Below are 15,878 nucleotides of genomic sequence, written 5' to 3'. Positions count from 1 at the left end.
AGGGTGGAGCGGGGGGGGGGTGCGGGGTGTGTGTGTGTGTGTGTGTGTGTGTGTGTGTGTGTGTGTAAGGAAGCCCTCGCCCTTGACCTTGATCCCCCGGATGTGGGCGAAGCCAGAGGGCCAAGGTCGGTGTCCGGCTCACCTGTGCCAACCGCACGTCTGGGCTGGGAGGGCGTGGGGGATGGGCTCGCCGCTGCCAGTCCTGCTGGGCAGTGGCCTGAAGGGCTGGCCGGGAGGGAGGAAGAGGTTTTTTTTTTCCTCCATTCTTGTTACCATTTTGCAGCTTGGTTACGGAAGGAATCCAGGGCTTGATGCAGTAACATTTAAAGCTGCAGTGCTTACATCTCATTTAAAAAAGTAAATTCCCTACCTGTATTCCTCTTTGCATTAATCGCCCCTCACCCCCAGCGGTTTTCTTCCTGGAGTGAAACGATTAAACTGCAGGTGAAACTGGACGAAAGAAAGAAAAAAAAAAAATCGGAATTGCTTTTCAGCCAAGAGTGAAGGGAATGTATTTCTTGCCATCTGGAGCCAGTGGTGATGCTGGGAGAGTGGGTTAGTCATAGCTCAGTGGCTGCTACTATGAGTGAAATATTAAAGCGATCAAGTCACTGTGCAGCTTGCCAGCAATGAAAACGAAGTGACTTGGTGGCTTTACCATAAGCTTTTAAGGAAAATAGTGATTATTTTTAGAAAGTATATTTGCCAAGCAATAAGTACCACCCCTTTTGATACCCTGAAGCTTTAAGAGGAGTTGCAGTGTAATTTTTTTTTTTAAACTCTGAAGGGTTAACCCTGCTTTTTGAGGGGAGTTTAGGAATTTAACAATGTGTTGGATAATTTAGTGATGCTTTTCAAGGTTCATTCTGGGGCATGTAAATTCTATCCAGAATGTTTAAACTCCCTTTTAAGGAAACTGGTCTTTGTTGGTTTGGCAATATGGTTGGTTGGTTCCATACCTGGAAATGGGGTGGTACAGGCAGGGTGGAATGACAGAATTTACGTTTGTAGATCTCGAGCTACAGAGGTGATATGCGACCCTGAGATACTACCTGCCTAATGATGCCTAAAAATTTGTGTGTATTAGAGAAAGAAAAAAGAGGGAGAAACATGTGACTACAGGGGGCTGGGTGTGTGTACGGAATCTTCAGAGCGACTCCAGCTGTATAATCTCTGAACCGTGTTCTAAGACGGAGGCTTTTGGTTCCGACGTCTGTCCTAAGTATTAAAAGCAACATGTGGCGACTAGTTCTCATAGGTTGTAAAGCTCTCTGTGGTCAGAGTCCACCTCTGATACAGCTTTATGCCACCCAAACCCCTTAGTACACAAAACATTGCCCACCGTAGGAGCCAACTAACTACTGGGAGCCTTGGTAGGTCCTAGGAAGCATCAAGTTCATTAGGTAACCCCCCAGTTTCACCTTGTCTCTGGCCCCTTCTACTACAAGGTCTCTGTGGTTTATCCGAGGATATGAAATGAAGATGCCCCAGTGATTCAGAGGTTAGAGCCCTGGCTTGGGACCTGGTTCTTGAGTATTTCTTCTTGAACCTGGTTTCAAGCAGGATGATTTCGAGTCGGACACAGATCTTTCACTTAGCGTTCTTGTTTCCCCTTCAAACTCCATGTTGATAATCTTGCATTTAACAGTTTGAAGTCTGACTAATATTGCAAGGGGAGAAAAAAACATGATAAATATCAGTTACTGCATACTTACTACATGTCAGGCGCTTTACATGTATTGCATCAGTTGGTCACAATAACTGACTCAAGTAGATGCTGTTATTACCTCTCCATTTCACAGATGAAGGAATTGAGGTTTTGAGAGATTGTGTAACTTAACCTGAGCTCAAACATTTGGTAGGTGGCAGATCCTGATTTCTACCCAGGACTGTCTGACTTCTGGTCACATCCACTTTGTTTTAGTGCTTCTCTATTACTTGTCCTTTGAGTATTATAGTAAACATCATAATCATTGATTTGCTGAGAGAGAAAAATGCCCTATACTTGAGATTGAAAGGAAATGGCCTTGGTAAGTAATTTGGAATTCCCAGTATATTTAGGAACTTCTTCGTGGACATTTGGTAAAAGACCAAGTGAGGGAAACAAGGCCCTTGATCCTTGATGTTATTAATTTGATATCCCCACTCTGTTTCTTCCTCCTTCACTTTTGAGGACCAGAACTTCCTAGATATTACCAATGACTGAAGATTTTTCTTATGTTTCTATGAAATACTTTTATCTTTATGAATTTGTAAACAACAATTCTAAATGATTAGTAGAATGCCTAGTACAGTAGCTACTGAATTAAGCTCGTGTGGAAAGATGTCTGTTTGCCATTTATTTTTTATAAAAGATGTTTTCAGAACTGAGCTTCACTATGCTTTTCTAATTTAGTATCTGCTCTCATCTCTATTCCTGAAAGTAGAGATAAACTTTTATGGTCAGAAAGTTAATGTGTCTACTTAAATACCTAACTTATCATTAGGAAGGTCTTTAGATACTTGGAAAGATAAATCTCATTAATTTAAAAAATGAACTCTTCTTATTTCTAATATCTAGACTTGTAAGTTATGGTAGGGGTAGACGTATTTTTAAAAAATGCTGAAACATTGAATCCCATAGAAAAGTAATTTTATTAAAATATTTTAGAGAGAAAAAAAAATATATATATATATATTTTTTGCGGTATGCGGGCCTCTCACTGTTGTGGCCTCTCCCGTTGCGGAGCACAGGCTCCGGACGCGCAGGCTCAGCGACCATGGCTCACGGGCCCAGCCGCTCCGCGGCATGTGGGATCCTCCCGGACCAGGGCACGAACCCACGTCCCCTGCATTGGCACGCGGACTTCCAACCACTGCGCCACCAGGGAAGCCCGAGAAAAATATTTTTGAATTCATCTTCTCTTTAAGATATAAAGAGAGTACTAAAATTTAATTCATTATTCAAACTAACAATAAAAGATATTCTTAAATTTCATGATAGTCCAGCTAAGACATTCTTCATCTTGTGGTCTTTTAGAATACTATCATCAAAGACTTTTAACTTGGTGTTGTATTTTTACTGCTAGAGACCAAAATGGAGCTATCATGTCTTGATTTTGAATTGACAAACTGAGGGAAATTATAACACTTAGAATAGAGTTTCCAAACCTGGGAAGAATCATCTAGGTAGCCTTTTTAAAATGTAGATTCTCAGGTCTCATTCCAGGTCTAATGGCTCATAACCTCTAAAGGTAGTGCCCAAACATCCACATACTATGTGAAAAGCTCCCCAGGTAATTCTAAAAATCATTAGATTAGAGCAGGATCAAAGAATCATCTGGAGTATTTATTAAATATGCTGATACCGGGCTCTGCTTCAGATCTACTGAATCGGAATATTCATGGAAAGCCCTGGGAATCTGAATTTATAGCAAATTTCAGTTGATTCTTATGTACAGCCAGACTTTGGAGTTATTGAATTAGAGCTTATTTCTTTTAACTCAGGGGTTCTGTATCGTCCAGAAAGTTTTGGAAAAAAGCTGTTTTTGAGTTATAAAAATAATGTGCTAAATTTTATTATCAATATATTCATATAATCAAAATATATTAATGTATAAATGGATATATTTAATATTGAAGTTATAGAGTATTATATTAAAAATTCAAACAGAAGTGTATTAAGTTAAAAATGAAAATTTTCTATTTTTACACCCTTCCTACCAAATCCTCGAAATTAAGCGTGGCAAACAGTGCATCCTGTGTATCCTTCCCGGCAGTTTCTATCTGGTTAGCTTTTGGTTCAGTTCAATAAATATTAAATACCTATTCAGTATAAGATGCGTGGCAGCAACTGGCGCTGTACGCAGAAGAGATCGCTTCTGAGCTTATTAGGTTTTCAGAGCGCGAGTCTTGAGAAAATAGGTCCAGGTATGTGAGGATAGAGTCCATAGCACTGGCAGAGAAATAACTCAGTACGTATGCTCTAGAAATATTAGATCAGTCTTGCTATCTTTGTTTTCAGAACTTCCATAAAACTAGGAGCAACCTGAATGCTTATCCATTGGAGAATGAGTGACTAAATCATGGTTCATCCATACTATAGACTGTTATGCAACTATTAGAAAGAATGACTTAGGTCCATATGTGTTGGTCTGGAGTGATGGCCATGATACATTATTAAGGGAAAAGAGCAAGTGTTATGATAAAATATATATGTGCGATCCTAGTTCTACAAATTGAGAAAAATCTCTACGTGTGCATATGGGTGTGCCATGAGCATAGAGAAAGTCATAGAACAGTACACACTAAGCATTCAACAGTGGTTAAAAAAAGTCAAGGGTAAAAAGAGGTCGAGGATAAAAAAAGTTAAAGTCAAGGGTAGGGAGGGGAGAGCGTTGGCTTTTCTTTGAACATATCTTTGTGTTGTCTGATAGCAAGTAGATATAGCTTTAAAAGATTGAGAGAAAAAATGAATAAATAAGAAAAATGTCCACTTCATCCCCAGTATTCATTTCATTTATTCAAGTCAGGACTGTAGATTTTCATTCATTTATTCAACAAACATTTACTGAACACCTGTTACGTGACAGCAGTCAGTGACTAGGACACAGCATATACCCTCAAGGAACTCATAGTTCTGTGCGGGAGACAAATACATAAATACTATTTATTTATAAAAGGATATGCTGAGTGCAGAGAGAAGGAGAGAGATAATGTGGGCTAGAGAAAGAGTTATGATGATACAAAGGAGTGGCACCGAATATAGCCGTCGGGGTTGAGGACCAGGAGATCAGGTGAAGTTTCCTGAAGAAAGCAGGGATGTTTTCTTGGAGAATGAGTTGGATTTAGCCAAGTGAAAAAGGATGGGGTAGAGGGAAAGGCTTTCCAGGGAGACTCGGGCATGAAAGAAACAGTTGTGTGTATGTCAACCTGGAAAGCATGTAGGTTCAGGAGGGTGTGTTTGCCAGGGAGAGGGGAGCCAGATCTCAGCTGAGTGAGAAGGTGCGGCGGGCACTTTGTGGAACGGCTGGGGATGTAGGGATTTTCATTTACAAGGAAGGGTGGTTCCAGGGAGCACAGTGGAAGGTCATCAGTGGTGGGTGGGAGGTGTGCAGCAGGAGGGAAGCAGCACAGGGCAGGGAGGATGAGGGGGAGAGGAAATGAGTGAGGCTGGGCCCTCTCAGTCCTTTCCATGACTGAGACTGCAGGAATGAGGGAGACGGTTGGGCATGGTCGGCCTCAAATATCTTAACTTTGGCATGAGGAGTTCTGGTGGCAGGCCGAGCTGAGTCCCAGGCAGTACTGGCTAAAGGCAGCGAGGAGGTGAGGGCTGCCATCAGATTTGTAGAGTAGCAGCTAAGACCTGTGCTGGACAGTGGTTCTTCCATAGGGCTGAGCTGCAGAGGGACTCTAGGAATCAGAGCCACACTCCCTTGTGCTGACGTCTTTTGCTTCCATGCTTACAGCAGGGCTCAACAAATACGAATCTGCTAAATGATAAAGTGGAGGCTTCCATTCTGTTTCTTCTCTCTCTTACTTCCTCCTGTAACTCCATGTCTGTTATACCTCTAGTTGCATCACTCTACCTTTATCAACTTCTTTCATGGTGATGTTGCAAAGATTAATGCGCTAAGACTTTACGTGGGCCTCTCCCGTTGCAAAGCACAGGCTCCAGACGCGCAGGCTCAGCGGCCATGGCTCACGGGCCCAGCTGCTCCGCGGCATGTGGGATTTTCCCAGACCGGGGCACGAACCCACGTCACCTGCATTGGCAGGTGGACTCTCAACCACTGCACCACCAGGGAAGCCCGTTCTAAGACTTCTTATTTGGTGTTATAGGGGGGCCGTTTTTCTGGCCTGTATTTTCTGGCCTCTGGCTAGAGTTTCTCTTCTCTTTGAGTTACAGAACTCTCAAGCAATTTACCGAACTGAACAAAAAGGACAATGTACTTGAAAACCAAGTCTAGCCATTATAAGTTTTAGTATTAAAAGAAAAATAAAGCAGCAAAACACTACACTTCCTAGAAGTCCTTTTTTGCACTTAAAATATATGGGTTCCAATTAAATAGATTTTTTTTTTTTTACATGAGAGAAGTAGCTTTTGACATCAGTTTCTCACAGGTGGGAGAATCATGTTTCAGAAAAGAGTTTCAGAAGGTTGAATTGTTCATGCATTGTATCTCTGAACAGCATTTTATATATGTGTGTATATATATATATATATTTTTTTTTTTTTTAATTTGAGACCTCATGTAGAGAAGGTTGAGTTAATCATACTTCTCAGGTTATGGCTTACTGTCATCAACAGTTCATCAGACCCCTCCCTTGTCCAGTTTATTTATTGATATATTTTTATCCCTATCCCTCAATCCCATTCCTTTTCCCAATGGCAACAATTCGAGTACATTTGATATGTGTGTCCTAGAATTTGCAGTAAAACCAATTCTTAGAACAGTTCTTATATTTAAAGCTGTAAGTAACAAGTTATTTTACTTTATGTGTGTGTCTGTGTGTCTTTGTGTTTGAAAGATTAACCAGATTCTTATTTGGATACCTGATTTTGTGAACAGGTATGTATTTCTGATCTTATTTGGAAGTTTACATCACTTAATGCAACAGCAAGCCTTATTCTGTTAGAGACTAGATATACAATATGAAAAAAGGTTATTCTCAATCCCAAAGGAATACAAACTAAGGGGTGTGTGTGTGTGTAAAGTTATGTACATGTACACAGCTGACCAGAATAGATCATTAAGATTATCAAATAAGAATCATCAAACTGCTATGGGAGGTTCAACTAATTTGTGACTGGAGATAACATGAAGCCTTCACTTCACAGAGGACATGGAAATTGAGTTGAATCTTGAAGGATGAGTGGGGATTTGGCAGGCAGAATACTGAAAGATGTGCTTCCTTTCAGAAGGAACAGGAATCGCATAGGTAAAAACACGGAGGAGGGAAAGTGCAGGACATATGGGGAGGAAGGAGTCTGTGACATGTGAGGGGGTTACAGGATTGGTGGTGGGGAGGAGAGGAAGAATAGGGAAGACAAGGGAATGATGCATTGAACTAGTAAGCCTTTCCATCAAAGGCTTTTCCTAAACAGAGAAGTGCAGATGTAAAGAAGGGAAGTGAGAGGTCTGTCCTTGGTACATTCAGATAACTCATTCCTGGTTGTTCAGCTGCCCACAATGGTACTGATGGTATTTTATTGCCAATTTATGCTGCAGTGAGTTACATTTTATCCTGACCACAATTCCCATTTAGGTAAAAACTTTGCCCAAAGCCCGCTCTCGTGTTTCCTTTTTTATGGCAGATTAGGAGTCTTATCTTTAGTTTTGTACCTGGCCTCAGAATATTCCAGGACAAAGAATGCGGGCATACAGGAGGGCTGAATGCAGAATAGCCAAGCAACATGTTTGACTCTAGCCAGGGGAAGGAGCAAGGCCATTCCCCCAGAAGTGTGCATTCTTAACCAATCCTACTTTTACACGCACACTAACAGTTCCCTCAGTTCTAGAGAGGAACAAAACAGCAGTAATTCATAGAGCCCTTTAAAATGAAAGATGAAATTTTGTAAAATTTATGGAACAATCTCTTTGAGATGATAAATTAGTCTTCATAATCTTTTAGGGGAGAAATGTTTCTTTTTTTTATGAGCCTGTGGTTTCAGGTTCTTCTCTAACTCAATCCATATTAGTGTTCATTGACATAGATAGTACTGATCACTTGATACAATTTAACATTTTGTTGCTCCATTCCCAAGGTGCTACTTATTAAGTCCTGACCTTGTGGTGCCATTATCTGCTTAATCACTGGTTTCTAATTACATGGTAGTGAAATGAAAAGGAATGTAAGTGGTCAGCATTTCACCCTGGTTAAAGCAGCAGACTCTAGAAATACCATCCATCCATCCACCCATTCCATACATATCTATGTAGCCTTCCTAGAGTTCCTAATAAACATCATCAAAGAGCCTGCTGTCTGTCTATATTTATTAAATTTTATAATGTCACTAGGAGTTGACAGCTCATGTTGCCTTTCACTATCCTATTACGGTAGGGTTGTTCTCTCTCTAAATGTGCAGTGCATGCCAAAAAGAACCGATTTTGTTCATTTGCCCTGAGGACTTCTTGAGAAGTAGTTTGAAGCTTTGTGGTCCTCTCCTGCAGCCCATCTTGTCCACCCATTTTGGTGACAGTGTAGCAAGGCTAAAAATGAACCTACGACTCCACTCCATGGATAGAGCAATCCATGTGTTTCTTTGGGTTCTCCTGGGCACTTCCATTTTTAGGTCTTGTTTTCTCCCCCATAAGTTAGGGTATACTCTTTGCTACCTTAGTAAATACCTCACGATCTAGAGCACAAACAACTTCATTCTGTCACAGACAACAGCCTGAGGAGAAAAACCAATTCACTTGCAAACTGGAGAGGAAATTGTTATGAGAGTGAAGTGTGAGGGAGAGGGAGAAGGAGAGAGAGGGAGGGAGAATATGAGAACAATAGGGGATTGATGTAGATTAAACAAGACAATTACAAATTGAAAATAGAGATATCAGATTTGAGTCTAACTTAGATATTTGCTAGTATAAATTGAATTATCACATTTTTCTTTACTGAAAATGGAATAGAAGCTAGTGGAGTTGAAATTTATGTTAGATATATACAGGATTCCAGAACGAAGAAAATGCATACTTTTTCTCTCCCTTCCCCTAAGAACAGAAATGCCAACTATTTATCTGAAAATTTCTTGACAGCAAGCAAGAAGACAGTGTGGTGGACAGGGGTTAACTCTTTTGCTCTTTCGACCTTCCTCACTGATATTCAATCAGCTAATATTTATTGAACCTCTTTTCTAGAGCAGCCAGATATATTCCAAATCTGTATATTAATTAATAAAGTCATTTAACAAATATTTATTGAGCACTCTGGAGTGAGGATTGTCATGATTTTTGGGTGCAGAAATATTAAAAGATGTTAGAATTTGTGATTGAATGAGGCTGGAGCAAATAGGGCTGATCAACATTTAATCTAACTTACATGTATTGTATAAGTTAACATCCAAATGGGATACTTCTATCTAGCACAAATGCTAAACCTGATGGGATGCTGGGACATAGGTGTAGAGTGGGGCTATCCCAGGGAAATTGGGATTGTGGGCTTCCTACCTAGTAGAGTTTCTAGCCGGCCTGAGTTTTGGTGTCAGTGTATTCCTTGGTCTCAAAGGATAGAATTTTTGTGAATATCTGAATATTTGCCTGTAATGTTAGCTACATTGTATATTATCTACATCAAAATTTAACTTAAATCCTAGACTGGCCATCTCCTCCCCATCAATCCAGCACATTTCTGGGCTATTTTCTCTCATGGGAAGTTGGTATGCTCAGGTGTAATTACCATTAGAGACCAACAATAACATTTGACATGAAGTCAAACCCAAATGAATTTTTAGAATTTTTTTTGGAGTAATTCACACAATAATTTTCTTCTATCGGGGTCGTTATCTAGAGAAAAACTATTGTGGGAAGGAAATGTGCCTTTGGTCTTCCATAGTCATTTAAAATGAGTGGCTCTGTTTCTTGTAGTTAGTGAAATTTCAAAGCAGCTTTAAAATTGTAGTTCAGTCTACCTGTGTCTGTTCTTGGACTCACTATCTATTTGATGACTCTCTGCCAATGTATTTAAGGTTTATTTCCCCAGTACATTGTATTATTTTATTGGAAAATTTATCTAATATGTATTTACCAGTATAAGGAAATTGTCCGTGTTTTGTTTTATAATTACTGGGTGGGCAAGTTCTTATTTAGTAGATGTACCCATAAAATCCTTTGTATTATTCAGCCCTACATTAGGATAAAAATGAAAGCAGAAATTGTGGGTCAAGCACCCCCAAATTACTTGCTGCTTGATTAGAGGTCACGTGATTTTGGTCCTTTGTTAGAGAATTTCTTTTTTAGGCTTGTGTGAGAAAGAGCTCTACATGCGTAATTATCGTTATTCACATTTTAATAAATTAAAGTTCTTTATTCTGTACTGTGTGTTCTCTCTCCAGTTCTTTAACTTTATTACATATGTGAATAATATTTGATGGTGTATATGTAATCATGTTAGAGTCAATTTATTAATAGTTTGTCCTAAAGAAAATATCCTATAATATGTTTTGCTTAAAACTGTGTCTGAGGTCTTTCCCCATGCTTTTCTTTCTCAACTTATTGAGAATTCATTTAAAAAACACATCCAGGGCTTCCCTGGTGGCACAGTGGTTGAGAGTCCACCTGCCGATGCAGGGGACAGGGGTTCGTGCCCCAGTCCGAGAAGATCCCACATGCCGTGGAGCGTCTGGGCCCATGAGCCATTCCGGGGAAAGGAAAAAAAAAAAAAAAAAAACACATCCACAAGAGGGTAGCCACCAGAGAACTGAATGGTAACAATGAAGGGAAATGAGGACAATGAAGTAAACAGCTATTTCTGGCTTATACTCCAAATAAGAATGAACAGAAGGATAGGAGTCCCAGAGTCTGGGGGAAGGAGAGAGGGGAGGGGAAGCCATAATTTTTAAATGTTAAAAAAACTGTAGAAAAGAAGTTTAGGTTGGCAGTCTCTAATGGCTTCTAGGGAGATTTTTTGTTGCTCCTGTTCTTTGTAAAACAAGGGAATCTTTATTTTGATTCATTTAAGCGTTCGGGTGAGCAATAAACATGAACACCAGTGATAGTGTAGTTTTCTTACCAGTTCCTTAGCTCCTTTTTATTTTAGAAGGATCTGTTCAGTGGTTAGACACTTTATATAAACTGTAGAATTGGAGTTGTAAACAATGTGTTCATTTATCCGGTCATTCAATAAGTATTAGTTGAACACCTACTAAGGGCTCAAATTATTCGAGGTGTTGAAATGAGACAGCCACTTACCAAATAAACATATAATGTGACAAGGGGTGATAAAGTGCTAGGAAGAAATATAAAGAAGAGCAAAGAGAAGAGAGAGAGTTGGGGAGATGAGAGGGCAGGGCAGGTGCTATTTTATACATACGGGATGATAATGGAAGGCCTCTTTGATAAAGTGACAGGTGAGCAGAGACCCGAAGGAAGTGAGAGGTCATGCAGATTCTGGCGGAAGGGTTTTCTAGGCAGTGAGATAAGCAGTGCAAAGGTGTTGAGGTCTATCCCTCGTGTGTGTCCTGGGACCAGCAGGAGGCCAGTGTGGCTGGATCAGAGAGTGTAGGGGAGAGGGGTGGAGGTGAAGTCAGAGAGGTAGTTGGGGAAGGGGTGGCTATGTCAAATTGGTCCTTACAGGCCACTGTGAGAACCTAAGTTTTCCTCTGAGTGAGACTGAGTGAGATAGGAGGCCCTTGATAGTTCTGAGCAGAGTTGTGACATGATTTGATATAGTTTAAAAGGATCACTCGGTCAACAATATAGAGAATAGATTGTAGTGAATAAGGGTAGATGCATGAAGACCATTTAGGAGGTTACTGCAATGGTCAAAACAGAAGATGGTGGCTTGGACCAGATGGGAGGAGAGCAGCTGGTGAAAAGTCAATGGATTCTGGAAATATTTCTAAGGAAGTGCTTATAGGACTTGTGGATGGGTGGGAAACATGGAGCAAAAGAAGGGGGAGAACTGTGGATACCTCCATTTTCTCAGCAGCTGGAAGGGAAGCATGTCTTTCCTAGAATGGGGAAGCATGTTGAACAAGCAGGTTTGGGGAGTAGGGGAATCAAGCATTTTGGACATTTAAATTTGAGATGTCTCTTAGGTATTCTATTATGAGAATCTTTATTATGCCCATTTTACAGATAGAGAAAATGAGGCACAGAGAAGTGAAGACACTTGCCTGATATCACCTAGATAATAAGTGGTTGATACAGGATTTAAATTCAGGTCTTGTTCGTGCCAGAGTATGTTATCCACCACGATGCTGCCTCTTTACATGAGGCTGAAATACATGCCAGAAAAATAATGCATCTAGTTTTCACTTCTTAATTATGATTTCTCATTATATGAGATAATTTTCTGCATTTTAAAACATGGCTTGTGTTTAAGGGGAAAATAAAACCCTGTCAGTCACATTATTCCAAATTCTACTATTTATCAGTGTTATCACTGTTAGCATTGCAAAAATGCTACCGAAATATGAAGAAGCACAGTATGGCATTCATTCATGCAGTCGATTGGATTGTTGAGTGCTCGCTATAAACCAGGCTTGGGGGGTGCTAACTGGCTCCTCTACTAGCAGAGCTGCCAGACTAATGAGGTGAGAGGCGTGTGTACAGAAGGTGCTGCACAGTGTGGCCAGTGGTGATGGTGGGACGTAAAACGTGCTGCAGGAGCACAGAGGAAGGGCCCGCACCATCTTGACTGGACATGGGGCCAAAGAAGACTTGATGAAGCAAGTGATACCAGAATGGGACCTTAACAAATGAGTGCCAAATGAGAGAAGTGGTGGAAAAGTGTTGCAAACACAGCATACTTTTAGAATTTTAAAAATGCTAATTAAGCATATGAAACAGTAAGACATTTGAAGTGAAATGTAACATACAGGAGCAATGTCAGGAAAATTTTAAAATTACCCTGAGGAGAAACATGAAACATTTAAGTCATTGAAGAGACCTACTAGGCTCTTGGATAACAAGACACTATATTGTAAAAATGTTCATTTCCCCTAAATCTCTCTACAAAAGAAATGAAATCTCGATTAAAATGCCAACAGAATCTTTTTTTAGAGGCATGGCAAAATGATACTATTATTTGTTTTGCAAAATGAAATTTATGAAATTCTGAGAAAGAAGTGTAGTTAAGTGAGGGTTAGCTGTATCAGATATTAAAATGTAATATGAAACTGCAATAATTAAAACAGTTAAGTATTGGAGAGAAATGAGAGTAGTGGGAAAAGATTACAGAGTACAGTAAACAAATGTGTATGGAATTTAATTATAGAAAAGTGACCTTTGTGTGTGTGTGTGTGTGTGATATGCGGGCCTCTCACTGTTGTGGCCTCTCCTGCTGCGGAGCACAGGCTCCGGACGTGCAGGCTCAGCAGCCATGGCTCATGGGCCCAGCCGCTCCGCAGCATGTGGGATCTTCCCAGACCGGGGCACGAACCCGTGTCCCCTGCATCGGCAAGCGGACTCTCAACCACTGCGCCACCAGGGAAGCCCGAAAAGTGGCTTTTTAAGGTCAGTGTGAGAAGAGAGATTCAATAAATGGTACGGGTACAACAGGCTATTTAGAACAAAGAAATCTGGATCCCTTATTTCTTACACACCGGCACACAGTTCCTAGTGTAGTAAGTCATTAAGTGTAAAATAAATGAAACAATAGTGGTCCTAGAAGAAAACACAGGTAAATTTATAACCTGAGGATGTTAGAAGATTCCTGACCTTTCATACAGGCTACAAAGCTCAGAAGTCATAAAAGAAAATGTAGATACACTTAACGACATAAAAATATGGAAAGAATTCTGTATAGTTAAAAATACCCCACCCTGCCTTCTGGCTTGCATCACAAGACCCCAGCAGAGCTGACTCGACCTGGCCACCTGCACCAGGAAGGTCCAGCCAACAGGTAGCCGGAGAAGAGGCAGAGATGGGCTGGGTTGGTGGGGGGCACTACCAGGGCCTTTTAGAGAGCATGGCAAATGCTTTGATAGTGTTAGTGTAAGGGTCCCCCTGAGAACCTCTCTGAAGTTTCACTCTCTGTACAAAGCAGGCCAGACAAATTCTGAGGACAGCCTTCCCCCCTCATTTCACAAACACAGAGGGAGGGTTTTCACTACCAAATGCAAGGGGTACAGCATAGTCCCTGCCTCGGAGAGGCCTCGTTGGACCTAGGTTTGATATCTGAAATTGGAAGGCCACCATCACTCCCATTCTTCCCTGTCTTCCAGAACATTCACGTTCCTTAGGATAGTGTGGTCAGAGGCTTTATCCCTTTTCTTGACAGTTGTAGGAATGGCACTAAGTGGTCGTGTACTTTAAGGTTAATATTAGGCTACCCAGTGACACTGGCACACATTTACCATAGAAAAACAGGTGACATGGTTGGGATGCTCTATTCCTGCTGAAAAAGGGGACAAAGGAACACTTGAAGGTGGGCTAGAAGGGGCAGTCTAATGAACTCATTAATCTCAGCCTTTTCTCCTCCCAGAGCCAAGCTGCCTAAAGTGATAAAGGATATTTACTTGCTGGTGCTCGGAACATTTGACTTAAGTGAGCCTCCTATTAATGGTTCTTGGAGATTAGCCTGCCTGATTCTCTGAATCCCTTTGATTAAATCTGGGCTTGCTTTGGAGGCATGCTTTTGCCCTGATTTCTCTGCTAATAAATACATTTTGAACTTGGTGGTGAACTCTGCTCTTCCTCTAACGGTTACACTTCCTCTACCCAGACCTTTTCATTTTAGTGTCTAGTCAGTGACACTAAACTGTGCAGAGTTGTCTAAGTGGCTCTATCCTCTCCTAGACTGTGGATTCTGAGAAGCCAGAGACCGAGTGTTATAAGTGCACTCCCAGATCCTAGCCCACCCCAGAGCCTGAAGCTGAGTACCGTTCAATGAACAGTTATTGAGAGATTGGGAGAAGAAAGGGTGCTGTGCATGAAATCCACAGTCTGGTGGGATGCACAAACATATGAAGGGGGGTAGAAGGAGAAGCTGCTGTCCTAGAATTTCTCAGTCCTTTTGGTTGAACTCAAGTTGGATGTGACTTGAAAGTTCATTTCCTCATATGCCTTTGCTCTTAAACCTGATCAAGGACACAGTTTTTCCTACTTGGGCAAGGAGTGTTTGACATGCAGATTCTAACCCCATCCATTGTGTTCTTCAGTAGGCTGGGTTCTGGAAGGATTGAAGCTAGACACTCTGACGTGGTTGCTCTGATACGTGATTTCACCCCTCTTGCCCCTGCGTTTTGTTTTCCTAGAAGGTGATGTGTACCCCAGGGACGCTGACCCTCTCCTCCCTTTATCCTCCTCACACCCACACTCCTCATTCCCACCTGTCACGGGGTTCTGGAATGTGTCAAGGATACTGGGGTGCATATTGGGTATGTTGTTGTGTTGCCTACTGCATTTGCAGCTACAAATTAATCCCCTTCAAAGCATCCTTCAGCAATTTCCAAGAGTTTCCTAAGGTATTGTCTCACGTGTCTTATGTCTGGACATCCAGCTTGGCTGCAACCCTGCTGCCTTGGTGTAGACAACATCCTTGAGCACTGCTCTTTTGCTGGGGCTTCTGGTCACCTCTCCCACCCCCACCCAGTCTGGCCATAGTCTCCCTGAGCTGGTTTGAGCTAAGCATGGCCAGAGGCTCTTCCCCAGAGCATAACTGAGACCAAGGTGTAACTTAGAAAATTAAATGAAAACTAAAAAGGTAAAAGCTTCTTTTTTAATTCTAAGAGCTATAATATAACTGTCCAGAGAAACTCTTTTGATGTAAAAGAGGGATATACACATATACTTAGATTTAAAAGAATAATTTAAATAACATGGGACGTGAAAGGTCCTCATCCTCTGAAGTAACCACTATTACCAGTTTCTTGAGATTCTTTTCTAGAGAAAAGTTATGTGTGTACTAGGACACTAAAATCAATCTATTACCTATAAAATGATGATCTACCTACCTGCTTACTTAAAAACACACTTGGCCTTTTTCACGTAATATATCTTGATGTTGTTCCCTCTTAGTACCTGCAGATATAGCTCATTTTTAAAAATGACTTCATAGTGTTCAAGCAGATGGTTTCACCACACCTGACTTAATAATCCTTTTTGATAGATACTTTGCTTGATGGCTTTTATAGACAATGCTGCATTGAACATCGTTGTGCATGTATCTTGTTGAGATTTTTAGAGCATAGCAATAGTTATTAGCTGTAACTTTTTTTTTTTTTTTTTTTTTTT

At 40.9% G+C, this 15,878-nt stretch overlaps 1 protein-coding gene across 1 annotated transcript in view; it reads left to right on the top strand.

Moving 5' to 3' along the window:
* Positions 1–15,878, top strand: part of ABLIM1 (actin binding LIM protein 1) — a 311,835-nt gene that overhangs the window by 357 nt on the left and 295,600 nt on the right. The window lies entirely within an intron of this gene.

Source organism: Neophocaena asiaeorientalis, unplaced genomic scaffold (genome assembly GCF_003031525.2).
Source record: "Neophocaena asiaeorientalis asiaeorientalis breed wild unplaced genomic scaffold, Neophocaena_asiaeorientalis_V1.1 scaffold85, whole genome shotgun sequence".
NCBI lineage: Eukaryota > Metazoa > Chordata > Mammalia > Artiodactyla > Phocoenidae > Neophocaena > Neophocaena asiaeorientalis.
This window is presented reverse-complemented; position numbering and strand designations above follow the sequence as displayed.